At 34.5% G+C, this 20,860-nt stretch overlaps 1 long non-coding RNA gene across 1 annotated transcript; it reads right to left on the bottom strand.

Moving 5' to 3' along the window:
- Positions 1-1,580: 1,580 nt before the first annotated feature.
- On the bottom strand, positions 1,581-17,688 carry LOC145692695 (uncharacterized). Its single transcript, XR_014132628.1, has 3 exons — positions 17,589-17,688; positions 6,177-6,225; positions 1,581-1,781 (listed from the first exon to the last, which is right to left on the bottom strand). It is a non-coding gene; the product is annotated as an uncharacterized LOC145692695 (long non-coding RNA).
- Positions 17,689-20,860: the final 3,172 nt, after the last annotated feature.

The raw sequence follows: 20,860 nt of genomic DNA, 5'->3' as shown, positions 1-20,860 counted from the left end.
TGGAGAGGAGGGTTGTTTTCAGTCCTTTGATGAGTGCTTACTGCTGGAGGTATAACGGTGGATCCATGTTTCGTCATTCGTGAAGAAAACAGTTTCCTTCCGTGGAGAACCTTTCCAAAAGTTGCAGACTTCTCCCCATGCGAGTATCCATGTGTTAGTTGGACAGAGGGTGTGCCCATCGCGAACAATCTTTCAGGTACTGCAGAATATCGTGCACAATGTGCAGAAAGCTTCCGAACGACATTCCCAATTCTGCCATCAGATACCATAACGTGATCTTCCTATTGTCCTAAATCATCTCCTCCACGCGAGATGTGTTCAAATCTCTTGATGCCATCCAGGGTCGGCCACTGCGTTCCTCCTCGGTGACATTTTCTCTACCAGCAGCAAACATTCGACACCATTCTGCGACATGCTGACGAGACATTACAGTCTGTCCGTGAACCTCTATCAGCAGTCGGTGAATTTCAGCCGCGGTTACATGTTTCATCCACAAAAATCGAATAACTAAGCGGACTTCTTCGCGAGACCAGTTTTCCAAACGAGTTACCATTTGTGTTTACCAAGAACTAGCGCCAAAAGTGGCAGATGGCTAAAACTCTGTACAGTTCCCAACTCCATGTATCAAATTTACTTCAAATTCCACATTCCTCTTCAAAATACGAAATCTAGAAAATATCGGGCTGGTAACCTTAGTTTCTCATTCTCCCTCGTAACAGTACCGAGAATATTAGATATGGTACCGTATATCGTAAGCGCGTACTGGTGTCCAGTTTATCCTTGTTCACTTATCTTTTAACAATATACCGTGTTAATAAATTTCGAATGCGTTGGGAAGTTTATGTTCCGAGCAGTATCTTCTGTATCCTGAATCACAAAGAAGTCTTGCGATACAGAAAGTTTTCCTGGGTAGAAATTCTTCTGGTTTTTAGCGCGTTATGTAATCTCGCTCACATTAAATGCTACTTCCATAATATCATGAATATTTTAGGTAAAACTTTAAATGCTATGGCTCAAATACTGTTTCTAGCGAACGAAATAAGTTTCCTATGTGATATTGCGCCAGCTCAGACTATCGGGGCTCCTGACGTGTGACTTAATGTGGATGGTTTGACATATCTTGGCCGTCTCAGTTCCGTCATGGCAATATTATTTAACACCTGTGGATAGTTCTGGAGCATATATTCACCTTTACTATTGCTGATGGAATTAAGTTCTAAACTGCATGAAGAACAATGCAATTTTTTTTCTGAAAGCAATACAACACTAATATTCGTCTATTAGAAAACGAATTAGGGCCGTCATGTACCCTATCCGTGGTCCAACTTTGTAACAAGCAGATAATTAAAATTTTCTTAAAGTACTTTCATTATTTTGATATGAATCTGTATGTAAACTTATTTACAATGATTACAATAAAATGGTTCATCATTTTCAGATGATAGGCTATTCGTACGATTTCAAAGATTCAATGAAAGGGAGACCATGAACATTTAACGGTGTTTCATTTCAAAATTTTCGAGATTTAGTGCTTATTAAGAGTATTAGGAGATAAGTTAGGTGAAAACAACTTAATGCTATTATTTACAATTACAACATTTATTTACTTGTTTAGTGTGAAACGTACACATATTCTTGTTCTTTTAGCACAAAATAATAGTTATTGATATTTTAAAAATAGTAAAAAGCAAGCAGTCATGTATGCAAACATGACACTTTGAGTTCTTATTTCTTACCCTCTTCTGCTTGCTGACTTTAAGGAACGTAAATTCTTCAAAGAGCTGCAAATAAAGACATTTCTTATAGTAAAATACAATATGGTCCATATAATAGTATTAGTTCTACTAATAATAAAAATTACGAAATAAGAACTTGTAATAATATCGTTTAGCGTATTGTTGAAAAGGTATTAAAGCTGTGTTGCCAAAGCATATTTTTCATCTCTACTTACCTCAATATTTGAGTTATAAAAGAATGTATTAACTAAGTATTTGCATGCTTATTATCTCTATAGCAGTTCGAATACGAGGTATGATTTCTTTTAGCAGTAACTGTTGAAGCTACATGCATTTGTCATAATTTGTCCGATAGCCTGATCCGTTGAGACAGACAACGTCAAGTTGGAACACGTTCTGACACGTCAGTCAGTATCCAGAGCCGATAGAGTAAGGTTGTGTTTACTGTCTCTGTCGCATATCATGGATTTCGAACAACGCGTGAACGTTAAGCTCTGTTTCAAGTTGCAAAAATTGCCAAAGAAATTCATGAAATGTTAAAATTGGTGTGTGGCGATAATGCTATAACTCTGAAGACTGTTTACAAGTGGTATGAGCAATTTTAAAAAAGTGGAAGTGAGTTACAATCGGGACGACCATTAATTTCAAAAACAGAAGAAAATGTGCAAAAAGTGGCAAAAATTGTTCGTTCAAACATGTGAATAACTATTCGAGATCTTTCGAAAGAACTAAACACCTCGTACGGTCCGTACAAAACGTTTTCACCACTGATTTGGAAATGATAAGAGTGAAAGACTGAAAGCGTTCCTATTTCTTCCACTCTTGCTACATGACCTGCCTAACTTTAGCCTTTACACTTGATGATCCTAACAATGTTTTTATGCGGTATAAATTATGCAGTTCCTTGCTATGAAGTTTTCGCGATTCCCATTCCAATTTCTCTTGGGTCTGAATACTCGTCTCAGGATTTTGTCATCAAATACTTTCAGTCTATGCTCTTCCCTTAAAGTAAGCGACCGCAACCGTGCAGCGAAACAGGATTGATTATCGTTTTATATAATTTAAGCTTCAAATTCCTTAACACAACTCGCGACGACAAAAGATTTTGAACTGAATAATAACATGAACTCTCTGCTCGACATTTAATTTCTTCGTGGATATGATTTTGGCCTGTTAATATTGATCCTAGATAATTGAAAGTGTCCACTTTGTCGAAAGTATTATCTGATATTTTGACGCATCTATAATTTGCAGTATTACGATCCAGGCGAACTTCCATTTATTTAGTTTTTCTACATTACTTCTAAACTCACGTAATTGCAAAGGCCTCTGCATTTTTTCAATTGTTCTTTTATCATCCCCTATCAGATTTACATCATCAGCATAATACCATAATACCATTCAGTTATGGCCTGATTGCTATATTTTAATTTCCTTATACTTCAGTACTAATAATGGCTATAACACATCTCCTTGTTTCAGGCCTTTCTCGACTTGAAAGTCGTGGACAAGAATTTTATTATTCGGACTTTACTTTGAGAGTCATTTAAAGACATCTTTATTAATGTAATTAGATTTTTAGGTATTGCAAATTCTACGAGAATATACAATGTTTGCCTCCTATTTGAATCGTAAGCCTTCCTAAAATCAATAAATAATTGATGTACCGGGGTATTGTATTCTGATTTCTTTTCCCGTATTTTTTGAATGGTAAATATCTCGTCGATAGTGATGGATTTCGTCTAAATCCACGCTGACAATCTCCAATAATTTTACCTTCGCTTGGGGTCAATCTTGTTAATAGAATGTTTGAGATTATTTTATAGGATGCTGATAGAAGAGAAGTGCCTCGATAATTATTACAATAAGTTTTGTCCCCCTTTCTTGTGAATTGGAAAAATGATTGTTTCTCTCCAAGTTGTGGTAATTCCTCCTTGTTACAGGTAAGGAAAATGAGTTTTTGTACCTTGTTCCACAATTTTTCCCCTCCAGCTAAAATTAATTCAGCTGGAATTTGGTCTACACCCAAAGATTTCTGTTTCTTTAGTTTCTTTATAGCGATTTCTACTTCTGTGTGGCTAGTTTGGAATATACGATTCTGCGTAGTTATATTTATTTGCGTAGTTAATATTTCTTGTGGCTGCTGTTAGTGATATGAAAATAATATCATTATAAATTTATCCATTTATTTGAAGTAGAATTGCGTATAGAAGCATAAGTGACTATGAATCTGAGAGGATAAGTGATAACTGAGTCTTAAATACATTGTACAGAAAATATTGATAACAAGGATGTTGAAAAATAAAATTTTGTTAGGTAATAAGCTAATGTCGGTCATTTTGAAACATACTGTATAACGAAGCAAACAGAGATAACAATAATAATAATAACAACAACAATAAAGCTAGTACATAGTTTCCTTAAAATGAAAGGGTCAAAATCAATAATAAAAATATTCACCCGTGATTTCTTTTACAGGGTGTCTACAAAAGTTCCAAAATGAAATTTCGTGACCTTTTCTTTACCTAATCATAAAATTTCCTAACATTTTCAAGAGCGAATTTGGGTGCGAAATAGGCCGAATTTTCATCCATGCGATAGAAACTGCTTGCGATTTGGTAGCGTCTAAAGCCGACCATAAACATTTTTGGTCGTAAATTTTGACGTTTTACAGAACAAACTTTTCCAATCTGTATTTACATTTGCACAGTTAAAAAAAATTGTGACCCAAAAGCTAAATTTCGGGACTTTCATGTCCGTTTCCTGATTTCGTGACTTTTTCGTGACATTCGTGAGTTTCGTGACCGATAGACACCCTGTTTTAGTATTGTAGATCTAAAAGTAACAGTCACAAGTGACACCAAGCAGGAAATTAATATCATTATTCAGTTCAAAACTTTTGTCGTCATGAATTCTGTTGAGGAATTTGAAGCTTAAAATATATAAAACGATAATCATGCTTGCTGTTCTTTACGGTTGCGAAACATGGTCGCTTACTCTAAGAGAAGAATCTAGACTGAAATATTTGAGAAAAATATCCTAAGGCGAATATTCAGACCCAAGAGGAACGGGAACAAGGAATGGCGTAAGCTTCATAACGAGGAACTACATAATTTTTATAAGGTTTACCAAACATTGTTAGGATCATGAAATCTAGGAGTCTCAGGTGAGCAGATCCTGTAGCCAGAATGAGTAACGCTTTCAAAGTTTTGAACTGAAATCCAATCTGAAAACGTCCGTTAAGGTGACTTAGGCGCAGATGGGAGGACAATATTAAGATGGATCTCACAGAAATATGAAAACAAAGTAGAACCTGAATCCCGTTAGAGTACGTTTACTTTTACTTGGCACGTTTCCCGCCTAAAAGATGGATCCATCTGCAACACGTTATTATCACACCACGGTTAAGTTGAGTATTACAATACGCTAGGAAATAGCAAAACGCCACTCCACTTACAAATCACTGTAACACACTTGTTCGTGTGTGGCAACTAGACACTTCAAATACCCGCCAAATAGCAATGACCTCATTTGATGGGTTGGCTGACAACTAACGTCACCTACACGACAAAGTCAATAAGACGGGTATTGGAGTAAAACGTTCACGTGACTGCTAGCTGAAAGTACTTTAAGAACCAATCAAGTGCACCGGCAGGAAGCGTGCCAAGATAAAACAAACGTGGGGAGTTCCGTGGAGATAGTGAAAGTGTGAACATCGCAGATAGGGAGCTGATGAAGAGGAAGTGGATAAAGTGAAAAATATTTATCATACATCATTTACACTCATCACATTTTAACACGAAAACATTTTTACACAGTTACAATAACTTTACACACATTCATTTCATCTATATTTCACTTTATTCAATATTTTCACCCCGATCAACTGGGTAACTAGCCCTCTTCCTCCTACTGGAACTCCTTCCCGATTTGGACTACATTAAAACCAAATTAAGACATTTCAATTATTACCTGGATTTGACATAATATCTCTTCACATACCTCAACATACTTGACGAACAATTAATAATTAAATAATACAAAATACTATATGTTACAGGAAATACGACTTGGAAGTCGACCAGAAAAAATGCAAATGGCGGCACACGCCATTTGCAAAAATAGTTACAATTACAAGAAAAACGTTTCAATTTTCATACATTTATAGCATACTTGGCGAATAATGCTGATGCTTCTATTTAAAACACCGATAGTTGGTGAAAGAAGACAAGACAAGACAAACGTACTCTGGCTAGGGACAGAAGTCAATGGAGAACTATTGTGACCGTGCATTGAACCTCCGGATTCCATAGGTCATACGGTTAGTTGGTGACACCATTAAATTAAAAATGAATAAAATTTACAAAATGTACTGAGATGAACATAAATGAAAACAATTTTTATTTTAAATACTATAAAATAATTTTGTTGGTTACTCACTTTACTTCTTTTCCCATGCCAAAGACGACGCCCGTTATGAATTTCATACCTATTAATATACAGTATTATTTATTATTATTTCAGCTTTTAATGTTTATACCATTCCTTATTCTTGATTAAACATGCAATATTCTTATCAACAATGAACATTATGATATGTAAAACATTCTTGTTTCTTGAAGTTTCCCTTCACACATTTATTATGTATACCATTATATAAAGTTTTATACCACTTTTCTGAAAAGATAATTTACAATATTCTAATTTTATTTTATGTGCAACACCTAATAACATCTTAATTTTGCTACTTTTAGATAGACGTAAATGAACATAAATATATCAATGTAATTTTCATCTACCAAGTAGGCTTTTAGTTTTGTTTCATAAATTGTAAATTGTAGAGTACTTGGCCCAACGTGGGTTCAATGTTAGGGTAGATGCATCAGTGACGTATTTTGTGGGCTACCGTTCCTACTAGCGGTAACCCTAGAATATTACAAAATAAAGTATTATATTATAATATAAACTAATTTACTTTGTATATTAATATTTTTTACTTCAGTATCTTCTTTCAATTACACAATTTTCTGAGGACTTTATAAATTTAGAAACATCCACATGTTTCTTTGTTCGCTGTCTGTTTCCCATTCTTGAGATCTTCGACATCGAACCACAGCACAAACCTCTACTCGTTGTTGCTTCAGCAAGAATCGTGTAGCTATGAACGCATTCCCCTTTGCTGCACTTACACGCACAGAGTACGAACGGCCTGCCAGGTAGGATCAATTGCGGTTGGAGAGAAATCGGTTTCTTGGGCGTGAACGAAGAGTTATACGAGTAATGACAGCTCATTTTGGGGTTTCTGGGAATGAGGGACATATTGAGCCTCTTTCTGTAGCGGTTTGCGCCAATACTTTTCACACCATAACCCTTGACGTAGCATATTGCTTACAAGAGGTGTTCAAGTTTAAAAATATACTATAACTGAATACAAATATAATGGATTTCCTTCAATTTGGAATGATACGGAAACTGCAAGGTTTTGGGACAGTACAGTAAAGTCACGATTGAAAACAAGGAAAGGAAATGATGAAGTTCACTACAAACACACTATATTATAGCATACTAGATCGAGTGCATATGGAAGTTAATGATAGGTTTTCTGAATATGCTTTAATTTACACATCTTTTGGACTCTCCAAACTTCTTAGTTTGTAGGCTGAAGAGAATTTCCCAAAAGAGGCATTAAACACGTTGTTAAAGTCTTACGTCAATCATTTTGATGAAGTCCTACTGAAAAGTGAGCTAAATGCAATATATTAAGCAGAAGCCTTTGATTTCTCGAACAAACCAGTTCATGAAATATTATCAACTATTTAAAACAGAAAGGTCCTATCTGAAGTTAAGTTAGCTATGTTAATTCTGTCAATAATTGTGATTGTTACGTCAGCATACGTAAAGAGAACATTTCCTGCGCTGATGAGAATAAAATCTTATTATCGATCAACTTAGACACAGGAAAGTTTATTTGGTTTAGCGCTAATGCTGATTAAAACATCATTTCTTCAGAAACTTCGGAAGTAGTCCAACTATAGCCTTAACGATGAAGTCATCAAGCCATTTTTGTACCAATCAAGACCCCTAGAAATCAAATATTAATAGGTAAGTAACTAAGTTATAGCAGTATTATTTCCAAACTACTACGCATTTTTATGTATTATTATTTACTTGTTTGTTTGTTCGATAGAAGTGTCCGTTTGCAGCACCGAGGCTACACGAGACATGGACCGACAGGCTAAGGTAGATTATGAACCATTGTAATGCATTCAACACTCTCCCCGAGAATTGAGCCCGAGACCATGTCCATCAAAGGCACGCGCACTAGCGACTAGACCAGCAGGAAGATCATAGATGTAACTAGGCTCCCTAGCAATTGCTCATTACTCCAAACAGGGAGATATATTATTATTATTATTATTATTATTATTATTATTATTATTATTATTATTATTATTATTATTATTATTATTAATAATAATAATAATAGGGTCTAATAATAATGATATTACAAATAATAATAATAATAATAATAATAATAATAATAATAATAATAATAATAATAATAATAATAATGCTCAGCTGTTATAAAATTAGTGATAGCCCAAACCAGCAAACCAGTACAAAGTACTGAGGTGCATTGAATGAAACGGTAATTTTGTGGAATAGTAGACATATATAGAAGAGATTTCAGGATCTCTATGATATATATAGAGTTTATTTTGATTTTGGTTGATGGTTTTGCATTTACATTCATTCTAAAATACATCTATTTTACTATTAAAAATCATTCCTCTTACTGAAACTAAGTTTACTATTATCCAGTTAAATAATCAATAGCATGGTATTTGTATATACATTTCATATAATATCAGATTTTTCTCTTCATTGTTACTGAGTTCTAGTAGGATTAAGAATATAGTACAGTGTCCTGCGAAAACGAACTAAGCGCCACTTTCATACTTTTAAGAAAATTACGTATAAAGGTTGATGTCCAGCACTAATGTAGCCGTAATCAAAAGTGAAATTATGTTTTTTTTTTTTTTTTTTTTTGAAAGGTGTTGGTTTTCCTCTCTTTTCGGTTGTGCAAAACGTTCTAATGCTTATCAGGAACCAATCGTCGCATTTACGTGGATTTTCAAAGTTTGACGCTTAGTTCATTTTTGCATAACACGGTATGTAAAATATGAATATAAAATGTGGGATAAAGCAGAACCACTGTGAAAAAAACACGTCAATAATTGCGAATATTATTGTGTTCATTGTGGAGAATGCTAAAGAATATTTCAGTTTATAAATTTAAATTTTTGTAATTGATTTTTTGCAAGGTATTTTGGTAAGAACATACGAACGAAATGTCCGCTTTGATGGAAAACTCGTCACAATAATACGGCATAGGGATAGACTAACTTCACTTGTATGACGTCATAAACTTAACGTACATCTAGTGAACAGGCTTAGGTACACGGATAGTCAGGAGGCAGCGAATTGTTGAAAAATGTAGTTTGAAATTGCACTATGCGGATTATATAATTACGAGTGTTTTCTTTAAGATTTCAAATTGGAATATTCTGCATCAACCAAGCAATGCATTAGTGCTAGGAATGGGGAATGCATCCATGATTCGCTGTAGGTTGGTTAAAATTAGCTCCGGTGACAAAGCATGATAAAATAACCGTGTTAGTGCCGACCAACATCATTTTCAGATGAACTTCTCAGGAACACCATGGAAGCTCGTGTAATTTTAGACATGGTTTTTACACCATATCGCTGTCTTTCCATAACTACGTGCAATGGGTAAGGTGAAAAAGTTGAACTCAAGCGAATCTGTCTGTAGCTGTGCAGTCCTCTGAGTATAAGGTTCCTGCATAAAATAGTCACTGTTATGATAATAGCAAATGATTAGGAGAATTATTGGATTCTGATCAACGTTCAGACAGGCACGTAGCCAGGATTTCGTGAAGGGGGGGTCCGTGACATGAAATATTGTTGTCATTACACCAGGGGCTCGATCATTCTAAACTCTTTTACTGGAACGTATATTTGTCGTTTAGCCAGGATTTCGAGGGGGGGAAGCGTGACATTAAATTCTGAAGGCCCTGGAGCTCGATCAATCAAAACTACTTTACTATCAACATATATTGGTTTATTAGGACAATAAAATGAGGATATGTCGGTAAGTATTTTAATAACAAACTATGAAGAAACCTCGATTTCGATTTAATGACGTCATCAGCTAAATGTAAAAGTCTTGACAATTTTATGTCCCTCTTTAATTTGATTTCAATTAATAATATTCCGAATAGCAATGGCCGAACCTTAGATCTTGTTCTCACAAATCTCTCAAAAGTAACAGTTCAAAGAGAATGCGATCCACTGGTAATAGAGGATAAACATCATCCTCCCCTTCTTATTCAGTTTACAGCATTGTATTCAACCAAACTTAAAACAGTGCCTAACACAGTAGGTTATAATTTTAGGAAAGCAGATTTTGAAAAACTTTACCGAAACCTATTAGCTGTGGATTGGGGGATGCTGCAGAATATTAAGGTTGTCAATCAAGCTGTTGATTTATTTTATGAAGTATTGTATCAAATATTTGATGATTGCATTCCTCGTAAAAGAGTAACTAATAAAATCTACCCTACATGGTTTACCCCGAATATTATTAATAAAATTAAACGTAAAACTTATCATCGTAAAAAAAGTCGTCTCAGTGTAGGTAACACTAAGTACCATGAAGAGCAATTTCGTCAACTGCGTAGAGAAATTAAAGCAGAAATAACTGCTGCTTATAAAGAGTTTTTAAGCAGCACAGAAGATAAATTGAAGAATGATCCGAAATTATTATGGTATTTCATTAAAAATAAATCGCGTCATTTGTCTTCTGATCGCATACAGTACAATGGTCACGACCTTACTGATGATAGGGACGTAGCTAAAGCATTCGGGCAACATTTTAGTTCAGTCTATGGCTCCTCAAGAGCGGACTATGACGTATCGAGCATGTCTCTAAATGATCGTTCCAGTGCTCTTCTTGATATATTTTCACTACCTCTCATATCTGAAAAAGAAATAAAAGAAGCAGTAAGGAAGTTGAAATCGAAAACAGCAAGTGGCCCAGATATGATCCCAACGTACATTGTGAAGGGCTGTTCAGATATATTCTTACAACCTCTGAATATTATATTTAATTTATCTATAAAAACATGTACCTTTCCTGAAAAATGGAAGTTGTGTGTCCAATACCCAAAACAAACTCAGCTAGCAACATCGAACAGTTCCGACCAATTTCTATCTTATCTGCGTTTGCCAAGGTGTATGAATATATACTGCATAAGCGAATAATGGATCATGTTAAACCTGCATTATCTGTCAGTCAGCATGGATTTCTGAAGGGCAGATCTACTGTATCAAATCTAGCACTAATAGCAGACTACATTTCGAAGGAACTTGACAAGCAAGGACAAGTAGATGTCATATATACTGATTTTTCTAAAGCATTTGACGTCATTGACCATAACATTCTCTTAAACAAACTGGCATCCTTTAACTTCTCGAAATCAACTCTGCAATATTTTGCTTCCTACCTTCAAAATCGTAAACAAACTGTATTGTATTGTAATCATAAATCTCAAATCTTTCATGCAACATCTGGAGTCCCTCAAGGCTCGAATCTGGGACCTCTACTTTTCATTTTGGCGGTAAATGATCTTCCTGAGTGCTTTCAGTTTTCTAAAAATCTACTCTGCTGATGACCTTAAAATATTCAACAGAATTGAAACAATTCAGGACTGTTTAGAACTTCAGAGTGACTTACAAAATCTTGAAATTTGGTGTAAAAACAATAAATTTAAGTTAAATGTTCGTAAATGCAGTTATTTAACATTCACTAGAAAAGAAAAATATATTCAATATAATTATTCAGTATTAGGGGAAAAACTAAAAAAGCTTGATTTTATAAGGGATTTGGGAGTTATTTTTGACTCAAAATTAACCTTTATTCAACATATTGAAACTATTTGCAAAGAAGCCTACAAAAATCTTGGATATATTTATCGAGTCAGTAAAGATTTTCAAAATGATCAAACTTTAATTGTGCTGTATTATGCATACGTCAGGTCAAAATTAGAATATTGTAGTAATATATGGAACCCCAATATACAGAAATACTCATTCTTGATTGAGCGTACTCAAAATAAGTTTTTAAGGCTTCTTACCCTTAAGAAAACAAAATTCTATCCAAAATTTGAAAGCTACATTAACCTTGTTGAAAATTTTAATTTTGAAACATTAGAACTCAGGAGAAGAAATATTGATTTATTATTTTTACACAAACTCTTTCATGGCAAAATAGACTGTCCTGATCTTAACGAAAAAAATATGTATCCAAGTACCATCCATTAAATTGCGAACTGCTTCGAAAAATACATTTTTTTGTATGACAGCGAAAACAAACGTTTTAAGCAGATCTCCTATATGGAGAGTTAGTGCAACCTACAACAGGTTAGTTAAAGAAAATTTCAACCTGGATGTACTGGCAATGGATGTAAGTAGTTTTAAGAAGTCTATTAATTTTGTAAGACAAATGTAATTATGACCAATAGCTTTATTAACCTATATAATCTGTATAACGATATACTATGTAACACTGTAATTAGGCCTGTGCCTGTTGTGTTATATGTCAATAAATCAAATCAAATAAATCAAATCAAATCGAATAAAATAATAAAAAAATATATTAACAAAGATTTTACAATATTTACGTCCTTCCTCTGTTCGTTCAAATATAAAAATTTTCCTTTCATTATGACCTCAACTATTATAAAAAGTACATATTTACTAGATATAGAGGTTAGCTGCGAATATACTGAATAAGCAGTCGCGGACAGACGACTAGGAGTGGTCCTCCAGCTTGGGGGTTTGGGTAAGGCTAACTCCCTCATCCTGTAAAAAAAGGTACTTGTTCAGAAACATTCACAAAAGCCTCGGACAAGGACTGATAACTTGGCACGACATCAGCAAAAGAAAATGGACATGAGATTTGGAACATGGAATATTAGAAGTCTTTATAGGGCAGGCGCGTTAAAATCTGTAACGAGTGAGTTAGAGAAATACAGGATGGACTTAGTAGGAGTTCAGGAAGTTAGGTGGGAAGGAAATGGATCTGAGAATTCCGGAAATTTTACGTTCTTTTACGGGGAAGGAAATAAAAATCACCAGTTAGGAACAGGGTTTTTCGTCCACAAACGAATATTACCAGCAATTAAACGGGTTGAATTTGTTACTGACAGACTTTCTTTTATTACTCTTAAGGGACGGTGGTGTGATATTATTGTTTTAAATGTACATGCTCCAACTGAAGATAAGGGTGACGATATAAAAGATAGTTTTTACGAAGAAGTGGAACGGATATTTGACCAACTCCCGCGATACCATATGAAGATTCTATTGGGGGATTTCAATGCGAAGGTAGGACGAGAGGATATTTTCAAACCGATTATAGGGAACGAAAGTTTGCATAAGGAAAGTAATGACAACGGTGTTAGACTCGTGAACTTTGCAACATCCAAAAACCTAATCGTGAAGAGTACAAAATTCCCACATCGCGACGTTCATAAATACACTTGGACATCACCAGACGGAAAAACACATAATCAAATTGATCACGTTTTAGTAGATAGAAGAAGACAATCTAGCATAATTGACGTCCGGTCGTTTAGAGGGGCTGATTGTGACACTGATCACTACCTGGTAGTAGCGATAATACGGGAGAGATTATCGTTGAATAAAGGTAATATTCAATGTCCGAAAACGGAGAGATTTAATTTAAAGAAATTAGAAGAGAGCCAGGTAAGAGAGGAATACCAGATTGAAGTTTCGAATAGATTCGCGGTTTTAGAAGACTCGGAGTGCACTAGTGTTGAGAATACTTGGATTGAAATTAGAGATAGCATTAAAAGTTCAGCAGTAGAAAAATTGGGACACGCGGAAATACGTAGGAACAAACCATGGTTCGACCAAGAATGCATTAAAATAGCAGAGAAGAGAAAACAGGCCAAATTACGGTGGCTACAAAATCCGAATGAAATAACTACACAAAATTTCGCAGATATCAGGCGGGAAACTTCCAAAACTTTTAGAACAAAGAAACGGGATTTTTTGAAAGCTAAAATTAAGGAACTTGAAGATAATAGTAAAAATAAAAATATTCGGGACATGTATAAGGGGATCAGCGAATTTAAGAAAGGCTATCAACCTCGTGCTTATATATTAAAGAAATCTGACGGAACAGTTCTCACCGATACGGATAGCCTCTTAAATAGATGGAAAGATTTCTTTGACGATTTGCTGAACACGCAGCCAAAAACTAATGTGCGTGGAGAAAAGGAGATACACACCGCAGAACCGTATATTCCAGAACCCAATCGAATAGAAGTGGAAGCCGCTATAAAGAAATTGAAGAAACACAAATCTCCGGGTGTAGATGAAATTCCGGCTGAGTTAATTTTAGCTGGAGGCGAAAAATTGTGGAACAAGATACACAAACTCATTCTCCTTATCTGGAACAAGGAAGAATTGCCACAAGAGTGGAAAGAATCAATCATTGTTCCAATTCATAAGAAAGGCGACAAAACTGACTGTAATAATTATCGAGGCATTTCTGTCAACATCCTATAAAATCCTTTCAAATATTCTGTTAGCAAGATTGACCCCATACGCAGATGAAATTATTGGAGATTATCAGTGCGGATTTAGACGAAATCGATCAACTATCGACCAAATATTTACCATTCGCCAAATACTCGAAAAGAAGTGGGAATACAATACCCCGGTACATCAACTATTTATTGATTTTAGAAAGGCTTACGACTCGGTTAGGAGAGAAACATTATACAACGTTCTGACAGAACTTGGAATACCGAGAAAGCTAATTAGATTAATTAAGATATGTTTAAGTGAATCCCAAAGTAAAGTCCGGGTAGGAAAATTTTTGTCCACGAGCTTCCACGTCGAAAATGGCCTGAAACAAGGAGATGCGTTGTCGCCATTATTATTTAACTTTGTGCTGGAATACGCCATAAGGAAAATCAAAGATAGCAACCAGGGCCTAGAGTTGAACGGCATTCACCAGGTTATGGCATATGCTGATGATGTAAATTTAATAGGGGATGATAGGAGAACAGTAGAAATAAATGCAGAGATCTTATTAAACGCTTGCAGAGACATGGGTCTAGAAGTAAATGCAGAGAAAACTAAATACATGGAAGTGCGTCGGGACCGTAATACGGCAAATTGTCGAGGCGTTAAAATATTAAATAATGCTTTTGATAAAGTGGATACTTTCAAATATTTAGGATCAATATTAACAGACGAAAATCATATTCACGAAGAAATTAAATGTCGACTAAAAGCAGGGAATTCGTGTTACTATTCGGTTCAAAATCTCTTGTCGTCGCGAATTCTGTCGAGGAATTTGAAGCTTAAAATATATAAAACGATAATTATGCCTGTTGTTCTGTATGGTTGTGAAACATGGTCACTTACTCTGAGGGAAGAACATAGACTGAAAGTATTTGAGAACAGGATCCTGAGAAGAATATTCGGACCCAAGAGGAACGAGAATGGGGAATGGCGGAAGCTTCATAACGAGGAACTACATAGTTTATACGGTTTACCCAACATTGTTAGGGTCGTGAAGTCTAGGAGGCTTAGGTGGGCAGGTCATGTAGCTAGAATGGAAGAAAGTAGAAACGCTTTCAAAGTCTTGACTGGTAGACCCATAGGAAAACGACCATTAGGAAGACCTAGGCGCAGATGGGAGGACAATATTAAGATGGATCTCGCAGAGATAGGAATACAAAGTAGAAACTGGACGCAATTAGCTAAGGATAGAAGTCAGTGGAGAGCTTTTGTGAACGCGGCACTGAACCTCCGGGTTCCATAAGCCATAGAGTTAGTTAGTTAGTTAGTTAGTTACATATTTACTATTATGAAAAGTACATACTCAATAATATCTTGTAAAATATTTTATAATATCTGCGTCCCTTTCTCTGTTGACTCAAATGTTAACAGAACTTTCTTTTCACATATATTTTTGTTTTTATTTTTCCGTCAACTACTGTCTGTTCCAAATGACACGTTAAAGGAGCAGCAGAAATTATTTTTGAAATAACATGTTTGATACTGCAAGGATGCGATGATGAAAAATTATGATAAAAAAAATGTCCACACTATTACACAAAAGTACTATGCTTTCGGAAGCTTGAAATCTCCCTCACTACTAGCAGAAATTCTGAGAATTCCGTAACTTTTTTAGAAATTTCAAATTCCCTGACTTTTCCAGGATATCACGCTCACCTCGCCACCATGTGTTGTAAGTAATAGAAATCTCCTCATAAGAAAGAGTAACCCAAAGCTTCCTGTAGCATTTTATTTTTAACGCTGATCCTTCTTTTTTCATTTCATTTTGTTCCATCCTTCTTTAATTTTTTCATTTCTAGTTTCGAAGGTGGGGGGTCCGGACCCCCTGGACTCTCCTTGGCTACGTGCCTGGTTCAGAACTGTTTCCTTAATCTCTTTAGAAATCAGAAGAGTTGTTCGTTTGGAGGTATATAGTGGTAGTAATCCATCATATCTTTCTCAAGCGAGATGAATTCATTAATAAGTCATAAAGGTGCTCAACTTATTGAAATACATTCCAAACAGGCATTCAGTAACGGTCAACGCAGTGTTTTTGGGGTGCACATTCATATATCGCGCATAGACTGGTATAGGTTATTCTGAGTTGCAGAATAAAACACTTTCTCATCAAACATATTTTTCTTATATCTTTTTTTTTTTTTTTTTTTTACCTATTACCTACTTTTATAGTCTCGATCACGTCTTGAGGGAAAATACAATGCCTGATTATGGTGTGGTCTAACTTGTGTTTGAGGACTTTCTCACATGAGGACTTCATTCGCCACGTAATTCAATCATTGGCTGAGCGTTGGCAGGCGACAAGGGTATTAATACTCTAATTAAACAGGTACTATTATTTTTATCTTTTAATCTTTGGAAATGATGCATTTGTGAAGGATATTTTATTTGCATCAAACTAATGTTTTATTTTATATTCAAAGATTATTATTTTTTTTTAAAATATACGTTTCTCACAAGTAGTACCCAAAATTTTCTAATTTTATTTTAGTCAAATTTACCGAACATTATATTTTATTTGTAAGATTAACATTTGCTTTTGCAAATAATATTTACCTCGAAGTTGACAACTACAATGTAACGCTTGCATTTTCATTTCCGGTCGTTTTCAATCATTTTCATATATATATCTCATCCTCCCATTCTCTAAGTTGCAAGGGGAAAGTGAAATAATAAAAGCCATTCCAATCCCGAACCTCATTTATGTTGAAAATTTAATCGAGATTGGTCGTGTGGTTTCACTTTCATTTTCACATAGTCATTTTCACTTTTATATATACATAGGAAGATTTCATATGCACAAAAGTGTGATAATAAGTATTTATTGCTTCAGTTTACACCTTTGTAATTTTGTTCGTTTTTCAAAGGAGTAGATTCTTTATTGACTGCACCTAGAATACTCATGATCTGAGATATATCCGGAAAAGGACATGAAAATATGGTGTTCAGTAACTCTATGATCATTAACTTGGACAGATTTTCTAATATGTTAGGCAAATAATGCACAATACTCAGAAAGTCTACTAGTAGCTAAGAACTACAATTTAGTAGCATGTTGGACAAATTTTGTTTTTACCTTGTAAAGTTTCTGTACTGCACTGCATGCAATGACATGTTATATCAATGATGATACAACTACCAAAAAGTTCTTACCTTTGTTACTCATCTTAGTTTTAATTTTCTGAAGTAACTCTGCAAAAACATTAAGTATTGTAATTCGAGGACACAACTTAAAAAAACACTTAAATATATTTATAAAATAGAGTTTTATAATAAGCTTGACAGTAGAATTCATTTACTGATCTATAATACAGTTTTGTAGCGATATGAGCAACAATGCTAATTGTTTTCGCCACTAAGATGTTATTAGCTTGCACATGTTGTTCATAAAATAACGCCAAAAATAAAAATAACGATTGAATTAATAAATTATTTATTTATTTAGTCTTATTCTATATGGCGAGGTTACGGCTAATCACGCCTTGTCTCCCACTTGACCGTGCAATGATTATCATTAATATAATAATAATAATAATAATAATAATAATAATAATAATAATAATAATAATAATAATAATAATAATAATAATAATAATCCAATATGTGTAAAATATAAAACCCTCACAATCACACATTCACACACCACATACACACATAAATTATTACCAATAACCATACAATAGATCCACATCTATTTAGTGAATAAAGGAACAAATTAAAGGGAAGACGTATATAAATTAGTATTTTTTTGCCAGATATTAGTAAGCCTTAACATACTTATGGATGGTCTGCTTACCATCCGACTTCTTAAATAGATTGTTTCACTGAGATTATCTTGCGGTAGATGGAACATCATTCCATGCACGGATAGTGGATGCAAAGAACGCATTTAACTAAAATTTCGACGAGTGTAGGGGAAAACAAAGAAGTTTATTTATGGTATTGTGATCGTGGTTGCAAACTTGAAATGAGTAAGAAGATTGTTCAAAGCGCAAAGCCTTAAAAAAGTGTGAGTCGATGTAAATAACGTTTATCGGCAAGTTTCTGAAGACCCAACTTTCTGTAGTATGAAATTCAATGATTTGATCGTTTGAGATTATAAGCGAACCGTACACAGGCATTTTGGATACGTTGCAAACGTTAAGCTCATTCTTCATTCAAGTGTGATAAAGCTACATCACAATACTCAAGGTGAGGAAATATTAGAGATTTTATAAGTAGTAGCTTCATTTTAGTGGGTAGAATTTTCTTTAGTCTAGTGAGTGAATGCAAAGACCAGAAAGCTTTCTTACATACAGCGTTGATGTCAGGTTTCTACTTGTGAAATTGATGTATTATTACGCCGAGATTTTTAACAGTTTCAGAAAATGGAATAATTGTTCCATTTATCTGTACTGTTGGTATATTCGAACAGTGCATTTAGAGAAATGTAAATGTAAAATCAATACACATAGGAAGATAATAGAATATCATATTAGATTACAAGAACTGTAGAAGAACAAAACTCATAAAGAAGCTTAGTATAACAAAATACAAAACATAGAATAAGGCAATAAGTAATGAATAACTACTACTCATAAACAACAAAACACATAAAGCGTAATAAAATAAACCTAAAATTCTGTTTAATTTCACTAGTAAAAACAAGAAAATGTTTATTAAAAAGTTTATAAGTACTCCAATTTTATGCAAAAATTTATTCCGTTTAGCAAAGTGAAAATTCTGTAATCTTTATTGAACTTCTGTGATGTCTTTGGATGTATTGATTTTTGGCAGTGTTTTGTCTCGATATTGCTACCATCTGGTGATGCTATAGCTAGTGCATTTAAGTTAGAGAAAATTAAAAAAACATGCTGAATAATTGAATTAAATCGTTATTGACGCTTACCATAGTTTTAACACCACAAAATAATACATACCAAATTACAAAATGTAAAAAAATAATAGTAACTTTACCTAGTGCATCGCTCATAGAAAATAAAAGTAAATAGTTAGTGGTTTTCTTATAAATAATTAATGTTTAATCATCCCTGATGACGAAATATTTAGTAATAAACCTGATATCTTATCGGGAAAATGTGCAAGAGAAACTCAATACTCTAATAAGTGTTGCCATTCGAAAGACAAGATTGTTATGCAATCCTAAAGTGAGCATAATAACTTCATCCCAACGTTTAACACGACAGGACGCCTCTAATTGCTCAAAAAAAATTCTGTTTACACAGTGTAAGTTCGTTTCATTGTCTAATTACCCTACTAACCAAAATTATAGATCGAACATTGAATTTTTGGTTAAGTTCATTCTTGGTGTGTCAAACAACGTTGTTACACAAACAATTCAACCAATGAAATGCTTGCAATCCAACTGTAATTTATGGTAGCTAACTTCCTTTGAAGTGAATACCTATCAGAATACGGTTGGGAGGTGTTACTTCATGCTTATTACAATCCAATCTATTCCTTGTAGTTGAAACAATCTACGCGTAGACATTCTTTTCCAAATCTAAAAGAATCTTCTGCCACAGTTACCAAAGTCATGCGCTGCTGAACAAAACAGACGTCTTGCATGAATTATGTGTTTCCCGATCATCAGGATTTGGTAATTGAGAAACAAAGAGACTACATTGAGGGCTTGTATAGACAAACTATGAAAATGAGAATGTAAATAGATAAAAATTTGCGAAACTTGTGACTATTATTTATCGAATGACCTTTGTAAAATTACCTGAGTTTTTCTTTATTGCACGAGCCATGAGTTAGGTCAGTGTTTCCCAATAATTTTTTTTGATGACATACTTTACTAAAAGATCACATCACGATACATTTGTTTGAGTTGTCATAAATAATACTCATAATGAAATTAATGCAAATACTTACTGATAACCGCTGTAAGTAGAAACAAAACTTAGCAATATTTTTATGGAATTTTTCTATAGTACATTCCATGATTTGAGCTACTAATATCTCCATGCCGTAAGCGTCGATGGACCAGCGAGGGGCAGCTAGCGACATCTCGCTAAAAATTAGCGGCCCCGCAGCGACGATACGCGGTGGCCTCACTTTCGTTTTGAAAATTATACTCTTGACTCTCGGAGCTCACGTTAGGAACAATTCATCAGGAAAAAGTAATATATTAATAACCTTATGCACATAACTGCCGAGAGTTATGTTGGTTCCTTCGTGATTCTCCGCGACGAATCGAAGGAGCGTGGATTAAAATGAGGTCCACGCTGCTACGCGATGGTAACTTCAATACCCAGACTCTAGATATCTGATTCAACTCGACGAAACCCTGCTGCCAGTGGCACACTAGCAGCAATCTTTCGATGCGTCGCTATATCATCATTATCTGCAAGTGAGCCACTAGGTATTGGCGAAGTTTACGGCATGGGGATGTTATAATAACCTACAACACATCATATATA

Source organism: Thermobia domestica, chromosome 8 (assembly GCF_964235325.1).
Source record: "Thermobia domestica chromosome 8, izTheDome1.hap1.1, whole genome shotgun sequence".
Classification (NCBI taxonomy): domain Eukaryota; kingdom Metazoa; phylum Arthropoda; class Insecta; order Zygentoma; family Lepismatidae; genus Thermobia; species Thermobia domestica.
This window is presented reverse-complemented; position numbering and strand designations above follow the sequence as displayed.